This window comes from Falco biarmicus, chromosome 6 (assembly GCF_023638135.1).
Source record: "Falco biarmicus isolate bFalBia1 chromosome 6, bFalBia1.pri, whole genome shotgun sequence".
In the NCBI taxonomy this organism is placed as follows: Eukaryota; Metazoa; Chordata; class Aves; order Falconiformes; family Falconidae; genus Falco; species Falco biarmicus.
The window spans coordinates 60,752,569-60,770,063 of NC_079293.1; positions in this window are offsets into that span (position 1 = coordinate 60,752,569).

The following is a 17,495-nucleotide window of genomic DNA, read 5'->3' on the forward strand; positions in this document are numbered from 1 at the left end:
GAGCTTTAAAACTGATTTAAAATTAAGTTTTCATTTGTAACAATGAAAGCTGTTTTCCAATTCAGCAAGGATGTCAATGAATAACTAACAGCATCTTCATGAGATATGTTCTTTTAGATTTGTATATGCAAAAAAGCAGTGAGTATAGTTCCCTAGCCCATATGTCTGTTTTGGTTAACTATTTGGGTGCCCTTGGTATGTCTTTGTCTCATGCCAGTCAGTACTCTCCCAGGTAATAAACATGCATGATTTGGAGCATGGTACGTGCTTGGGACTTGTCCACGTAGATACATTGAACTCAAAGTCCTCTTGGGGCAGAAGTAATGTTAGATATGGCAAGAAGAGCCACACTGTGAGTGACAGAGAACAGTTCTTGGCCTGTTTCATTAAATACATTAGAAGTGACCACAACATCCCTGGAAAGTATTTTGAAAAACTACCAGCCTGGTCAGTGGTAATTGTTTGAAACCTACATAAAACAAATAACTTCACTGTAGTGGCCCTTGCAGATCAGCCAGTACCCGTGCCCTGTGGCCAACAGTGCAGACATATAGCATAAGGATGATCTCCAGCTAAAAATTATGAGGGTATTTGTCTTCATCTTCCTGTTGTTATAATTTATTTGTTTTAAGCATTTAGTTTAGTATCTGTTGGGGAAAGGGGGTTCCAAATAAAGTTCACTTTCCTGAATTTATGATTAGCAAACAAGAAAATAATCAAGGCAAAGACAACTGCAAGTAAACACCAGAAAGCTATAATTATATTTGTTTGCTTTATTAGATTGCAAATAGGTGTTTTTCTCTCATCCAGTAATTCTGTGAAGTGAGTGAATCAATAAAAATAAATAAATGATGGTACAGTAGAAAGGCATTATCTACAGCATGAGCACAGGAGGGGTGAAATGAATTTATTTAGGTAGATGACATCAAACAAGTGCTAACATAACTTTTAATACCTCTTTTGCATCTTTAACTATTAGTAATTGTGTCCTGCTAGACAGCAGAGTCTCAGATTTTTAAAAACCTGTTCAGGATTTTTAGGATCCTTCAGCAATCTTTGTTTTAGTTTTTTTTACACTTGTAAACCTAGGAACTCTCATTACAGCCTCAGAGAGCCACTGAAATCCACGAGTTCAATGCAGTTCTCACCAGGGCAGCAGGTTTCTTAGAACCTTGGTCATGTCATTTCATGGAAATCTCACCTCGCATTAGGAAAAAGGCTCTAGAAGCCACTTTTGTGAAGAGCATAGAAAAAACTGTGCCATGCTCCTTTCCAAAGAAAAGGAAACGAAAAGAAAGGATTTCACAGCTGCAACAACACTTATGAATAAGTACTTCATAATCAGGGGAAGAGCTCATGATTTAGGGGATAGATTTATTCATAATGAAGCTACAAGGAATGAGTTTTGACAACATCATTCAGTAATACACAAAATGTAGTGAATAAGTTGGAGAAGGAAGTCTTAAAGCAATTACACTTCTCATTTTATTGCTGCAGAAGACCTAGTGAACTAGTTCACTTGGCTAGAACATAAGCAAGGACAAATGATCAGGAGCAGCCCTGCGCAGAAGGGCTTGGGGGTCACTGATGGTTGAAAAGCTGCACATAAGCCAGCAATGTGCGCTTGCAGCTCAGAACGCCGAATGTATCCCAGGCTGCATCAAAAGAAATGTCACCAGCAGGTCAAGGGAGGTGATTCTGCCCCTCCACTCCACTCTGGTGAGATACCACCTGGAGTGCTGCATTCAGCTCTGGGGCCCTCAGCACAGGAGAGACACGGACCTGTTGGAATGGGTCCAGAGGAGGCCACAAAAATGATCAGAGGGCTGGAGCACCTCTCCTATTAGAAAAGGCTGAGATCTGGGGTTATTTAGCCTGGAGAAGAGAAGAGTCCAGGGAGATCCTGTTGTGGCCTTTCAATACTTAAAGGGGGCTTATAAGAAAGATGGGGACAGAAGTTTTAATAGGGCCTGTAGTGACAGGACAAGTAATGGTCTTAAACTAAAAGAAGGTAGATTCAGACTAGATATATGGAAGCATTTTTTTACAATGAGGATGGTGAAACACTGGAACAGGTTGCCCAGAGAGGTGGTAGATGCCACATCCCTGGAAACATTAAAGGTCAGGTTGGACAGGGCTCTGAGCAACCTTATCTAGTTGAAGATGTCCCAGCTCATTGCAGAGGGGGTTGGACTAGATGACCTTTAAAGGTCGCTTCCAACCCAAACCATTCTCTGATTCTAGGTACAGCTTCTGCAGGAGACCTGTGCAGGGGAAAAGAGCAGTAGGTACCAGCTTGAATTTGAAATGCAAGTTGGGTGAGAGCATATGCAAAATAACAGATAAGCAGAACTGTCCTGCTAATTCAGGACACCAGCCTTGAAAAAGGCAAATATTAAGAAATTCTGAGAACTACTAGATAAGATCCAATAAATCTAAACTTCTTTAAAGAAAGCTATCTCGGTGCAGAAAAGAGAAAAAATGAAACAATGGTAGGGAGGTAAAGGATCAGTCCTTCAGTGATCTTAAAATCAAATCCCATAGAAACTGCAAATGAGGCAAAACCGATACAGGGGAATTTGGAAGAACATATGCAGACAAAAGGAAAAAAGTACAAAGACCAAGGTCCAAAACAAGCCATTGCAAACAAGAGAAAACAAGCATACATAAATGGAAGCCCAGGGAAAGTTTTCCTGTTCCATGCTAAGAAGGCGCTTATGGTCCAGTGTCGTCAAGAAAGAAAAAAAATGCCACCTTCACGTCAGGCAGGTAATATAACTAGCATTGGTGAGAAACAAGTAAGAACTCAGATGCAGCAGGGGAAGAACAGGCTAGAAAATACTTTGATAAATTAGCTGTTTTCACATCAGTTGAGCCTAATGAATTTCACTCTCATGTGTGAAACAGAAGTTTCTGAACAACCTCAGAAGCATTAGCAGTTGTCACTGAGAACTCATGGAGGATGGAGAGATATTCCAGGAAATAAAGCAAACGCAACACTGACATTCTTCTTTCTTAGAAAAAAACTGAAGGAAATAATCAGCGTGTAAGCCCCTAGAAAATAACAAGGAGATAAATGGCAGTCAAGAAAAACAAGTCAAGATAATATCCTCTCTTCCTGTGACAGAGTAATGGTTCTCACAGACTGGGGAGAAGCACTACCTCTAAACACTTTGATTTCAGCATGGCTTTTGACACTGCCTCGCATGACTCTCACAGGCAAGCACAGACTGGAAGGTTCGCTACCACACCAAAGAGGTGCATCTAATGGATCCCCTATGAGGTCTGCCCTGGGCCTTATGATTGCACAGCTTATTGCTTGCACCGATGGTTTGGATGAAGGAATACATCTAGTTGGGCCACAGGAGGGGTCGCAAACACACCAGAAGACAGGATTAGAATTGTAATCTAAAGCCTCTTACCAAATATGAAAAACCATCAGGAAGAAAAAAGATGCACTGCAGTGAGGACAAATAAATAAAGGTCTGTGCTTAAGTAGGAATTATCCACTACATAAATACAGTGTACAACAACCACTTCAGCAGTCATCATGGAGGAAAGGATTTGATGTTATGAATTACCATCTGAACTTGAGTCAACAATGTCACAAAAAAAAGACAAATAGCATGTATAGACTAAAGACAAATAAGTTCTATAATCATGGGTATCACCAATCAGCATGGATGAATAGTTCTGTTAAGCCATGGTAGTACAGTAAAGCACAAGCATGGCATAGGAGAGCACCTTATCGTATCTTCCCATTGGAGACTTTAGGCTAAGTTAGACAAGCACCTGTTGGGAACTGTACAGCTGTGGCTGATCCTGCCTTTGGGTAGGTGATTGGACTCTATGGCCTTTCAAGGTCCTCTCAGCCTTATCACTTACAAGGTCTGCCACCAGTGAAACTCTCCAGAAGAGCTTAAAATTGCAGTGGCGGCACTGCCTTCACCTCTTGCAAGTGGAGTCCAACTCAGTCAGCCTCACACAGGACACCAACTGTCGCAGCGCAAACAAACTAGTAGGCTGCAACAAGGCTTTTACCACCAGTCAGATTCTACTGTCCATACTGTTTCTCCTTCCCCCAGAGATCACACCATACTGCTCCTCCTCAAGCCTCAGTGCTATTTAACTACTTAGCAGAATGAGCTACAGCTGCACATCATCAATGCTAATCAACCCACTGCCTTCATTCCTCTGCATTCACCCATACTTCCCTGGTGTTAGGATGGCAGTGGTGAATGCTGAGTGCTGTTCTGTAGACACACACATGGTGAAATGTTCCTTTTCTTCTGCCTGTGAGTTCTGGTTTTGGAAAGGATCTCCACTCAAATACTGAACCTATGGTGTACTGCTTTGACACTTTGAAACTGAGACACAGGCATATATATATATATCTCTCCTGATTTCCTTTAAAAAACCCCACTTTTATTGCATTTTGTCCCAGGAATTGGAAGGGAGAAGGGAGCAAAACCAAGCGGCCTGGCATCCGTCCAAAGTCCACAATGAAATACCTCCACAGATGAGGTAGTTAAAGCAAGCAGAGTAAAATCAGGACTTGAGAGTTGTATGGACAATTTCACTCCTGCCCTGCAAAGAAAATGACAAAACAAATTCAATTCAACAATATTGGCAGAATGAGTTGGGTAGATTAGAGATTTTAGAGACTGGACAAAAGCAGTCATGAGGGTTGTGGGAAGTTCCAGGGGGCTGCAGGTGAAGGCGCTTCTTTGTCTCTGCCCCTGCCGCACCCGCCTCCCACCCCACCCCAGCAGACCCCCCTCCTCCTTCCCCAAAAGGGACTGAACCCCGGCATCACCTACATTTCAGCCAGCTTCCAAACCCCAGTTGCACCCAAAGGACTCTCTATCCTCCCGCAGGAGCCTCCCTCCCATTCCCACTGTGCAGTCCCTCTACCTCCATCCCCAGCTTTTTGGATGGGTCGCCCTTGCACCTCTCTGGGGGGCTGGGCAGGGCTGGCATGGCCCCTGTTGGAGGCAGGGAAGGGAGCGAGGCACCAGGGCAATCTGTGCGGCCTGCAGGGACCTCTCTCCCTTGCACCATCACAGCAGCAACAGCAACAGCAGCAGCGAAGGTCTTTTCACGCAAGGGAAGAAGCGAGGAAAGAAGTTGCTACCTTCAGCACTCTGCTCCTGCAGCCAGCTGCCTACTCTGAATTTATAGAAAGCCCATCCTGGCTTGTCTGTGGGGTTGACATACTGCAGTGCCTGCTGCCTAAATACTCTGCATTGTAACAGCTTTGCACCCTTCTCTTTGTCTTGGGGAGCAGATCATCCTTCTCGTCCCCAGACCTCTTGATTTGGGTTTTTTTGGATTTTTGCCATAAAAGAGTTCCAGTCTGTAGCAAAGCATGTGTAACAAACCTCCTCATGCTGTAGACATCCTCATCATACAAACAGCAAGAATTTGAACAAGATCATCAAGGAGAATATGATGCTGCTTTGAAATTGTTACTGAAGAAAATCCCAAGGAAAATAAATTAAAACTTCCCAAATTCCTATTTAATGAAATTACATAAGTAGTATCTGAAGCTACAGGTACTGGAACAGAAGTTACAGCTAAAATAAACAGTTTACATGTATTTTATATACAGAAGTTAGAATTCTTTCCTTCGTTGCATTCTTGAGTCTTACACACTAATTTAGCTACAATGCAGCAAAGCTCACACTGCAGTAATAGAATATTGATTGTACAATGTTCAGAGACAAAGAACTCATGTTGCTGAACTTTATACACATGCATGTTGTTGCAGCAAGAAATCTGCATCAATTTTCCTTGCCAAATATATCCAACCACAATGTGCCTGCTGGTGATTTAATTACAAAATATAGAATTTTTGGTGGGGGACAATCAAATTCACATTAAACTAAAATGCGAGTAATGGAAATGACCTTGAGAAAGGAAAAAAGATTAAATGTTCAAACCCAATAAAGTGTGATGTTCATTTAGTTCTACTTCTTTACTAGTTTATTAATATATAGAAATATACTTCAGAGTTGCCAGGAACTTCTGTAAAGATGAGTAATATCCCTGTAGTGAAGATTTCATAACCTAATTCAAAATAGCTTCCATTTTTGTAGGTCTTCATTGGTTTAAAGCCCACTGTTAAATGAGGGATAATGAACCAGCGGTCACTATGCATGCATTCCTTAGAACAGCTTCCCTGTACACTTCTTCAAAACAAATCAATCATAATACTGGAGTAATTTGAGAGTAACGCAGGCTGCTTACCTTGCACTCCTTGCTCCTGCCCAGAGGACACACATCTCACTCCACAACTGGGGGGGGGCACCTCTAGCATCCACCTTGCTTCTGTTTCACCACTAAATCTCATCATCCTCCAAAAGATCCTCTCTTAACTCCTTTGTGTGTTTTCCTGACAGTGCCGTGAATATAACATCAACGTCACATGTATTTTAAGACAATTTCAATGAATTGGTAATTATACAAAAATGTATGCATAGTCAAGTTTTTCTTTGAGATTTTGTTTCTTTGTTGATGGTAGAGAGAGGATTCAGCATTTAGTCAGCTACCACTCGCAGCTCCTAGACAAAATACTGGACTGATGGTCTGATCCCCTAAAGCAATTTCCATATTTCTGTTTTCTCATTTGGAAGAGAATAACATTATTTTATTTGGTCACTGAGCAATACCCTACCAATGACGTATTATGAGCATACACATCCATTGAGCATATTCAAGAAACTGTAAGTTCCTTTAAAAAATCTGTACACTGTTAAAATCGTGGGAAATAACTTCAAGACACTCAGAATGCTTGCAGTAATTTTTTAATTGTGCAACGCATAGAACTTTATAAGCAAACAACTTGCATATTCCCAGATTTTTTAGTCCAGATGTATTTCAGTACCCCATGAAATAGTGTCTGCTGGTAAAATAATAACATAGAAATAGAGTGAGATCCTGCCCCCATCCATTTGTTTTTCCTCTCCCATTACACCTTTAACACCCTTTCATCCCGAAGAGACAAATGTTAACTTCTAGGTCATGAGTACTGCTCCCCACTTACAATATAGAGCAGGGGAGCAATATATATTGCAGCCTATTTGTTTGTAGTCTCCTCTGTGTTCCCATTAACTGTTAACTAAAAAAATTGACTTATGATTAATTTTAATCCTTTAGAGGAAGAGAGCTTAGTACCATTAGCTGTTCAAGTTCAACCTTCCCCTGATAAAAAAATATTTCCTTTAAAATGCTTATAGTTGCTTAGAACCTAAACATGTCTTAATCTTACCTAAGAGGAAAAACATAGTATCTGTCGTCTTGATTGGTATTCATTATGGTCTGCTATGTAATTACCTTAAAAATGTTTACAGAAGATACTGCTTGCAACCATCTTTGTATCCCTTCGTATTGTCCCTTCAAGGCATTAGTTTCATATACTATAAAGCGCAAGAAAGATGCCTTTATTACCACAATTCATTAGAATGTGCTAAACAGTGCCAAATGAAGAAGCATTTTTTTCCACAGACAATTATTGTTATTACCTAGTGCAATTGACATTTTGCTGAATAGAAAAAAAAAGAAAGTTTTCTTTTTAAATTAAGCTTTTGTGAAAAATAAGTGTGATTCTAAACCATAGTGCAGAAAAGCCTAAAGGCTCTTTACCTTTGCTACTTTGTATTTGAAATCCATTAACCTGCACCAGGATCAGCTTAACTAATATTGAATATTTTTGCAAGTGCACCAGCCTTATCTACCATCTAAGACACCTGTATACAAAAATAAAGCGACTTCTGCTGGAGGACCTAATTTCCAAAACATAATCTTCCTTCATTTGGAAATATATTTCTAGTGGATGGACAAAGGACACTTAACAGAATTTTCATTTTGCATCCCACTTTTTAATAGCTATCAGGATTCAAAAGACAAATGGAAAAACACCCACCTAGATTGTTATTGAGCTACTTCTGAGGTAAGAAAAAGCTGTGGAAGGGCCTGTCTGGAGTAGTCCCTTTAAGATTTTGGCTGGTGGAAAAGGAAGTCCTGCTGCAACACGGAGAGCTAAGGAGGCTTCACACAGGATAATGTTCTTAAACCCACTGAGCCAGATTTCCCACCACTTGGCTAAGTGAGGGGATAGCTCCTTTCCCCAGTCCGAATCCTTGTACCTGAGGAAAATGACCTCTGGTAAACAGCAGGCTATCTCTATTCATATCCTCCTGCAGGGAGCACAGAAGGAAGATGTTGTAGGACAAGAGGTTTAGTCCCAATTACCCGAAGTGACCAGCTTTTTGAGCCACTTCCCTCACATGCACGTGGTCCACTGAGCCCAGTATTTGTTGCCAGGCCTCTTCTCCAGCACAGAGAAAAGGACTGTCTGAAAGACTCTGTGTTTGCACAGGCAGAATTCGGGGTTGAGAGATGAGCATCATAAGACCTCAGCAACAGGGAAAGAGCAAAGCTTTGCATATCGCACATAAAATCAATAAGCTTTGTCTCAATAAGAATTACAAAAGCGAGGAAAGGCTCTAGAGAGGCTCTGAGTCAAGGAGTCCTGCAAAGGTATAAAATAAATTACGAAAAGAGCTTTCGGTGTCTGAGAAACAATGGCTGCAGTACAGGTGATGGAAGAACCAGACTGATCAAATTTCAGAACTCTTTAGGTTCAGTGAACAACAACAATTAACAAATAAAAATAGCATGTACCCAAGGAGCTGTGTTGTTGTGATAGGATGCTTCTTGAGGACTTCCAAAGCAGAGAGATTTTATTCATCCTGGGAAACAACCTATTTCTTTTAGCTACATCTCAAACAAAATAAAGGAGAATTATGAATCTGCAGTGTTAAATATCAAGGGTCAGCTATGATGGCATCATCAGAACTGGAAGTCCAGTGAACCGTAGCAATGACAATATTCTTCAAAATATGCTCAGGTGTAAGGGTCTTTTATGGGAAATCTGTGATCAAAACCAAGGGGGCACGGAATCATTGTGCTGGCTCATACCTACAGACACTTATCTTGCACTAAGGTATCTGGGAAGTTGCTTACATTTTCCAGTGTGGTTTCCCTCAGGGCCACATTGATCTTATGTGTATTGGATGGGCATCTGTATCATCTCCAGAAGTCAGAGAAAAACAAAACTCTGACATTAGAGGAAACTGCAATTTATGTGAGGGGAGACAGGAAAAGAAAACCAAAGAATCATGCATTAAGAGATGCCTGTGTCTAGGAAGGTATTACTCTCTTTCCAGTGACAAAGCCTTCTGCAATTAGTTCATGAATAGAACAAAGTAATTGGGGCAAACCTAAAAGAAGACAGCAGGCTGGATTTAGCCCCAGAAGATGATGTGTCAATCACATTTTTGCTCTAAATATGGGAGAGAATGTCCAATAGCAAAAACCACATGCCACAAATGTCAAAAAGATTTTTCAAAATATTTGGCAGCCTGTACTGTGGCTGACTCTGGACCATTTTAAAGTGAAGTAGCATGCCAATAAAAACAATTACCATCATCAGGGTTTTGTGTTAAGGTGCAGTTTGTGTAGTCAAAGAAAATGCAGACTTGATAATTTTTTTAAAAGGTGTCAAATGAGGGTGCATTCCTGTTTAGCACTGACACTAGCTGCACTGTTAGAACAAGCATGTGCACAAGGTAGGCAGACACAACACTGACACAGCCTATCTTGACTGCACTTTAGAAGAATTAGATTTCAAATAATGACATGGCTTTTCCCAGTAATGGAGGAGCTGATTTGCAAGCTGTGGCCAAAAACAAAGGTTGAGTTAAAGCTATGACAAAATTTAATTTAAAATGTCCAGAAGGATTCACAAGAACAAATTTTATTTTCCCCTCTCCTCTTTCCCTGAGTGGACATTTTGCCAAGTACCTAATAGTTTAACCTGAATAAGCCTCCTCCGTCCTCACAGCACTGAAGAGGGCAGCTCCCTCGCTCTTTGAGGTCCCCTCACATGGAAGAGAAACCCTAGTCCTTGCCCAGCTCTTCTCTTCTGGCATCCTCTCCCAAGATAAAGTGCTCCATTAAGACAAATCCATATAACAGAAGAAAGCAGATTACATACTTGGAAAGTGACAGGATTTTTTTCCTCCCAGAATGGAAAAACATTACTAATTGGTAAGGCCAGACTACAGGCCTTCAATTCTACTTCCAATTTAACATACTGATGTGAAACCTGGAAATCTACCCGTGCACAAGAAGGGATCAAAATGCCTTCAGAAGCCATAAATCTAGAAAATACTAGGCAAGTAGGAAATTAATTTTTAATGAATGTTATAGTTGTCCACAGAGTTCAACAGCACTCTTTCCAAAGGTATCTAAAAGGAAAACACACTGGGACATGTTAAAAACGAATGCGGAGTTTGGCAATGTTTGGCAATGTATGTCATTGGGCAGATAAAGGGATGTTGAGGAGGTTGATGGACATTCATCTGTTAAACTGTGCGTTGAGAGGAAACACAACTGTTTTAACAACAGTTAAACATAACATTTTATTTTAATTTGAAATTAAAGACAACAGCAAAAGGATGCAAGGGTGAACCAGTCTAGACAACACAGGCAGAGCTCTGCCTGTGCTTAAAGCAATGTTTGGCCATGCAGGAAAGATTCAGAGCTGCTTATTGGCATTTAGGATAAATGAAGATTTAATTCATCACATTGCAGTAATTGATGCAATATACTGACTTGTAGTCAATTCTACAAAGCTTCTGGGTGTAGTTGTAATGAAACCACTGAAAAATGGAATTCAGGAGTAGTCAAAGTGAGAATACTTGAGCAGACAATCTACTCTTGTGTCTGAGGAGATTGGAGCAAGCAAATTCCAGCCTCATGAGATGTAATAGAAATTCCATTAATTTCAAAAGCATCCAATTGTCTTACAGTTGCAAAGAGGTCCCTTAGGGACAGAAACAGAAATAGGACTCTGAACAAACAACTCAAGATCATTTTTCCTTTTTTTTTTTTTCATTTTAATCACCAACTCCTTTAGTCATGCAAAAATACCACCTGCAACTTAGCACAGTTCCTTACTAAGGAAAGCAGCCCTCCCTTTCCCAATATTTGCAAAACATGGCATTCTAAAATAATCAGATTTCACTTTTGAATCAAATCTCTTCATATATTTTTTTTTATGTGTTAACATTAAATTAATGATATTGCAGTTCTTAATTATTTGGAACAATTAATAAAATTATATTTTCTGTGTGATGCTGTACTTCCTACTTTGTGTTGTTTTTTTCTATAGGTCTGAATAAAAAAGGGCTGTGAATATAACACTGAACTGACATCTTTACTGAACAATTCTTTCTGTGCGTTCTTGTGAATGCTGTAGATGTATATTATTCTTATGGATTTCAGTACATTTTAATCACTTTTTATTAGCAACTTATTTGAATGGCACTTTCATAAAAAAGCATTTTTTTCTGGTTTTGCAGATTGTGTAAATTTAATGTGTTCCATACCAGGACCCCAGTAAGATAAAGCATATAATGACATTAAAGAGTAATTTGAGTATTTTACTGGCTTTATATTCTGCCAGTATGTTTCATGCCTCATTTGGTAGAAAACTCATTAGACTAGTGCGAGGCATGTTTTAATGCAATAGGTTGAGACTTCTTTCCCAACTAACTTGAGTCCCTGCCTATTTTCAGTACTTTCATGCTCGAGTTCATAAATTGCAAACATTTAACTCTTCAGTTTGCTCTAGTCTCCTTTACATACCATTTATTGGTAGCTCTATATTTTGAGAGAGAAGGAAGAGACAAAGAGCAAATTATCCCTTTGGGCTCATGGAATAAATTTTGCCTTCATATAATCTGTATTCTTATGGGGTGTTATATTTTATTGAGCTCTCAATTTGTGAAAAAAGCATTCACTGAAACACAGAAATATCAATAGGGAAGAACACTTAAGAGCAAACAGCTGAATGGTTTCAAACCCAAACAGAGTTTTAGCCATGATTTCAGATCTGGTAGCTGAAATCAGTTGGAAGATCTGCTGCTAGGATCTAGTGTATTCAAACATCAGACATAAGTGATTGCTGAAGTGCTTACAAAGTGTAAAATAACATTACCACTAATTAATCAGAAATGGTGCATATGCATGCATATTGGTATGTATGTGCAGTGATATGTGTCCTGGACTAGGTTTCTTGGTTAACCAAATGACTGTCCAGCTAGTGGAAATTCAGGAGTGGGTCCTTCAGCAACACTGTGTTGAAAGCTCCAAAACTCCTAAGATACAAACATGCCTTGCCTGGCTCCAACGTTCAGAGAATTTACTGAGTCTAGTCCTGAAAGTACATACAGTAACTGGCAGGACAGCACTGAAATCTTATTTAGGTCATCCACCAGGAGTGCAGTCAGCAACATATTATTTGTGATTACAAAGCAAGAGCTGATAGGACTGTGGTTGCATCATGTACATAATAAGAGGTGGAAAATGCCAGCTCTAGTCTTGCAATGTAATTACTTGGGATCAAATTTTGAAATTTTTGGAAGTGGACAAATTTACAGTCTCAAGGACGTGGCTATGTTAGAAGATCTAGAATGCACAAAATAAAAGCCTCCCTAATATTACATTTTTTTCCTAAAATTACATCCCTGGATAGGTTCATAGGATCAGAGAATCACAGAACAGTTGAGACTGGAAGGAACTTCTGGAGGCCACCCAGTCCAACCCCCTGCTAAAGCAGGGTTACCTAGAGCAGGCTACCCAGATCCATGTCCAGATGGCTTTTTAATATCTCCAAGGACAGAGGCTCCACAACCTCTCTGGGCAACTTGTGCCAGCACTCATTCCATTAACATGGGATAATTCAGGATGGATGGGGGTGTTTCCCCACTGGCTGAATGGAGAAAAGTCTTTTCCTCGTATCCCACCTGAACCTCTCTAGCTTGTTTCAGCCAATGCCCCTTGTCTGCCCAGCTCCTTCTTCGCAGTCACCTCCCATAGGTACCGAAGGGCTGCTGCTGTTAATCCCCCCAGAGCTGTCTCTCCCTGAGGCCGGCCTCTCCTCACAGGGCAACCCATTTCCAGAGGTTATTCACCATGCATTGGTCCCCACTGAATTTCACAAAGCTCCTGTTGCCTGTTCCTCCAGCCTGCCTTGCTCCCTGTGAATGACAGCCCTGCCTTTGAGATCCATGGATCTTCCCATCTGCTGTCACCTGCAGACTTGATGAGAGTGCAGACCATGTCTCCAGATCACTGATAAAGGTGTTACATGGGACAAGTCGCAGGACAGACCCCTGTAGTACCTCATTTGGTACCAGCCTCGAGGCAAAATACAATCCATTAACGACCGCCCTCCCATTGTGCAAATTGTCCCACCACATCTCAGCTATTCCAACAACACTGTAGGTTTGTGACAGAACACGGTGCTCAAGATCCTCTGGCTTGGTTCCTTGGCTATGTGCCTTTGCACGAATACAGTTGAGGAGGTGTCCCTCTACATAAATTTCTGGAGCAGCCACTGGACCCCCACAGCCATTGGAATCTCTTTTATTGTAATTCTTTTTGTCAAGGGTGGAGCAAGTAGTCCACATCTTCATCCACCCCAGAGAAGTATTAAGAAAGATTTATGAAGAAAAGTATATGTAATTATCACCATTGATTTTACCAGGATTTGATATGTCATCACTTCTGATGCAATTCATACTTTTGCCTCGGATTCATGTGTAGACAGAACACGTTACTGTCAGCTGTTAGTGAGATTATTGTAACCAAAAGGTGTTGTCACAATAGCACAACTAAAGAAACAATTTATAGGAGTGATTTGTAGGTCAATAAATATCACAGTTGAAGGAAAAAGAAAATGAGCTTGTAGTTACTCAGAATTGTCTGCAAAAATTAAGAGTTCAAACAATAATGTAAGCACTCATAGAACTGACAGACAGAAGATAATTTCATTTTGTGCCTGTGATACCACCTGCACTCTTTTTGTTCGTTTCAGACCAAAAGCACTAAGAATGTTAAAATAGCTACACTAAAACATAATTTTAAAATTATCTGACAATTAAATATTTCCTTCTTCCTTGAAGAATACATGTCTGCTGGGGCAGAATCATTCAGTTCTGGATCAGTTACATATTTCTGAGATGTACAAATAGTTAATGATTCAAAAATCTAGTGGATCTGCTAGGCATTGCCTTTCCACCTCACTTCCAGTGAATTCTTTTGGCTCCTTTGGCTTTGAATTCCAATGTTCTGTTTCTCCCACATTATGGCATACGTTTTGTTTGGATCTACGTCATTGCCTATGTGGATCTAAAAATAATTTCAGGTTGCATCTAGAGATAACATTATTATAAATTAAATATCAACCTTTATGTAAAAGTAGAAACAAAAAGGCTCAATAATTAATCAAAAAAAAAAAAAACCCAATATTTTTTTGTGTATCACATAACAAAGGGCAGTCTCTGTGTGAGGTTTGTTTGGTACTTTTTGAGATGACCTATATAATTAGCTTTGGCTTTTGTTTCTCTTCAGTAATGCAGGCATCTTATACTCATGCTGATAAATTCTTTATATTACACGACCATGTTTTCCAGATACATAATGCATCATGCATGGTTTGGGTATTTTTTGTTGTGTGTTTCATGCACAGTCCCATGTACTTCTGTTTTCCTGAGGGAGATGGATTGAAGAAAATATGCAAACAGGAAAGAGAAAATGTTGGCACAGCATAGCACTTACTTATGCGGGCACACACAGCACATGTTCTCTTTGAGTTATGCAACAGTTGAATAATTCTGGCCCAGCACATCTGGTTTAAAACATTGGAACCACTTAAAAAGTTATACATAAAGCAGGAGAGGGAGAAATGAAAACAATATTTACTCCAGGGTCTTTAAACGCTGCACTTTTTTGAGAAATACATATTCTGCCAACTTGATTCTCCTTAACTTATTTGGATTCAAAAGTTACAGGTGAAGGTCACATCTGTAACATTCTATCAGAATTTTTGAGTGAAAAGTTGTTAAAAAGAAATTGTGTCCCCAGAATACAACAATGCAAAGAGCCAAGTTTATTTGCTTTTCTCAGGGTCCTGTGCACAGGAGGGACTCTCATGCAGGAAGGGACCCCTTGCTTCCCTATCATGGGTAACATTCTTCAGAGCCTTTAAGGTGCTGTGGCCAAGCTGCAGTATTCTAAAACTAATTAATCTGTGGCACATTTGTAAGAAGCATCTGCATCTCATTATAGATATATATATCGCTATAGTGAAAGAACAGCTTAATCTTTCTAAATATCTAGTCTTACAGGGTTTATTGCACAGCTTCTGGCATGCTGATTTTTCACTTTTTTGACTATCTCTCTAATGATTAACAAACTTTCTTACAAAGGTGCTAAGGTGAGCCCATTACTCAGTTTTAAGATAATTTAAATTGTGATTTTTTAACACCTGTGAAGTGAGACCTGCGACTAATGTGCAGGTGTGAGGCCCGGGTCAGAATTAGAGGACATGGCACTGCCCGTTGTCCTGCCATGGTGCCCCGTGGCTGGCAGTGCTCACCAGCTGTGCTGGGATATTGGAGGCAAGCACACCAGAAATAGTAAGAAAGGCAGAGATAGGACTGTAATAAACACTACGTGACTGCAATAAATATTAAAACCGTATCCCAAATTACTGTGATTTAAGGTAAGACAACTAGCCATTTGTGACTGCTGCATAGATCAGGTGTTAAAATCTGGGGTTACAGAACAATAAAAATGCTACTGAGTTGTACTCCATTAATCTCACTGAAGATAAATTCTTCTCCTTTTCATATCCTCTCTTCCATGCACTAGTATTTTTCCAGTGGTACACATTAGTAGCTACAGAATAGAGTTCTTTGCAGATGAAGTGGAAATATTAATTTAAAAAAATGGGAGTCTACAGTTAGGTTCTGAAATCTCATTTTTTAAAAAAGTTGACCTTTCAGTATTGGTGTGAAAACCCAGAACTCTAAATCTTCAGTGCAAGCAGCACCTGGACAACTCAGATTTTGCATTTGTGTTCATCTCTTTATAATTTGAACCGTTTTTATAAATTACTTGTGCTACCTATGGTAGCATTTCCACAAAAAAAAAAAACCAAACAACCAAACTCTGAAAATAATTCTCAGTAGGCTTGAATGTTTGGGAAGTGGCTGCTTTACACACAAATACCTACAGCTATCTGTAGACATGACTATCAGTGTGTGAACAGTATTTGTTTTGCATTTCTTGTAATTTTGTTGTTTGTTTCTTGTTGGTTTTTTTCTCCTCTATTTATTTTCAGTTACCCGAATAAAGGCCAGGTCCAATGCCATATGATACATTTTTTTCACATCATAAATATTCACTGTGAGAAATTGCAAATAACCATTGTACCTAACAACTTATTCAACTAATTTGGCACCTAATCATAACTAACAAATACTTGCACAGAAATGAATGCACAAACCACACATAGAAAACCAGTTTTAGCCATAACGTATTCACGTGGAATACAATACCAGCTCCAGTCCTTACACAAATATCTGCCCCAAATATAGTTTCCCCAAGATAGTTCTATTTTTTTTTCTTAAGTTTTTTTGTTTTGTTTTGCTATCAGCCAGAACAATGTTCACAGTGCACAGCAGAAAACAGCTAATTTAGGAGAATGAATCACCAAACCATTTCACAGCCTGTCAATATAATATCAATACTTGGAATTGCTACTGTTTCTGTCATTAACAACCCATTCAAATAAAGCTGCTTAACGAAGATATGTTATCAGGTGTGGTATGTTGCCATGACACATTCATTCTGGATGCCAGGAGAGATGCAGTCTTCAGAGGGAAATCTTTCCTTACTCACTTATCAAGGAGAGCTGTTGAAACCTTGACACTTCCAATTTGCAGAGATCTATGCAAACCTTTGCCTTGGCACAGATTCAAGCCTCCTGAATTTCACTGTGAGCTTTAGGTTTGAATTAGTTCAACCCCCACTGTAACACTCAGCCAAAATTGTTAATTTCTGCCAAATTCACAGAGTTTTGAATGGTTTCCATTTCTTGTTAAATCAGTACTGTATAGCTGGCTTAAAAATTGGTTCAGGTTTGGCAGTAAATTCGCAAATTAAATCTGACTCAGTTCTGTGCCCACACTAAATCATGCCTAGTAAGTGCAAACCCGCAGAGGGAGGGGGGAGCCGAGCTCCCACTGCGGGGAAGCTCTCGGGGGAGCCCAGAGGCAGGTTTGAAGAGCAAGTACCCCTTTGGCTGCAGCAGGCATCCCCTTCCACCCTGCTCTGTACTGAAATGACTTACTGGATGCTACTAAGAGGCACTCATCAGGACAAGCATACCCTGCTTTCTGCTGTGGAGATTCCTTCTCCCCAGACCCTGTCGCGCTTTCATTTCCTACGTTTCATGTAGCTGTTCTGTCCTCACGATAGTAATCAATATGCTCCCATCATCTAGTGCTGACTAAATTTCAAGGACAAAGCCCTCCTGATACCATTTTTCATCTGGATTAGAGCTGTCTGAGGCAGTT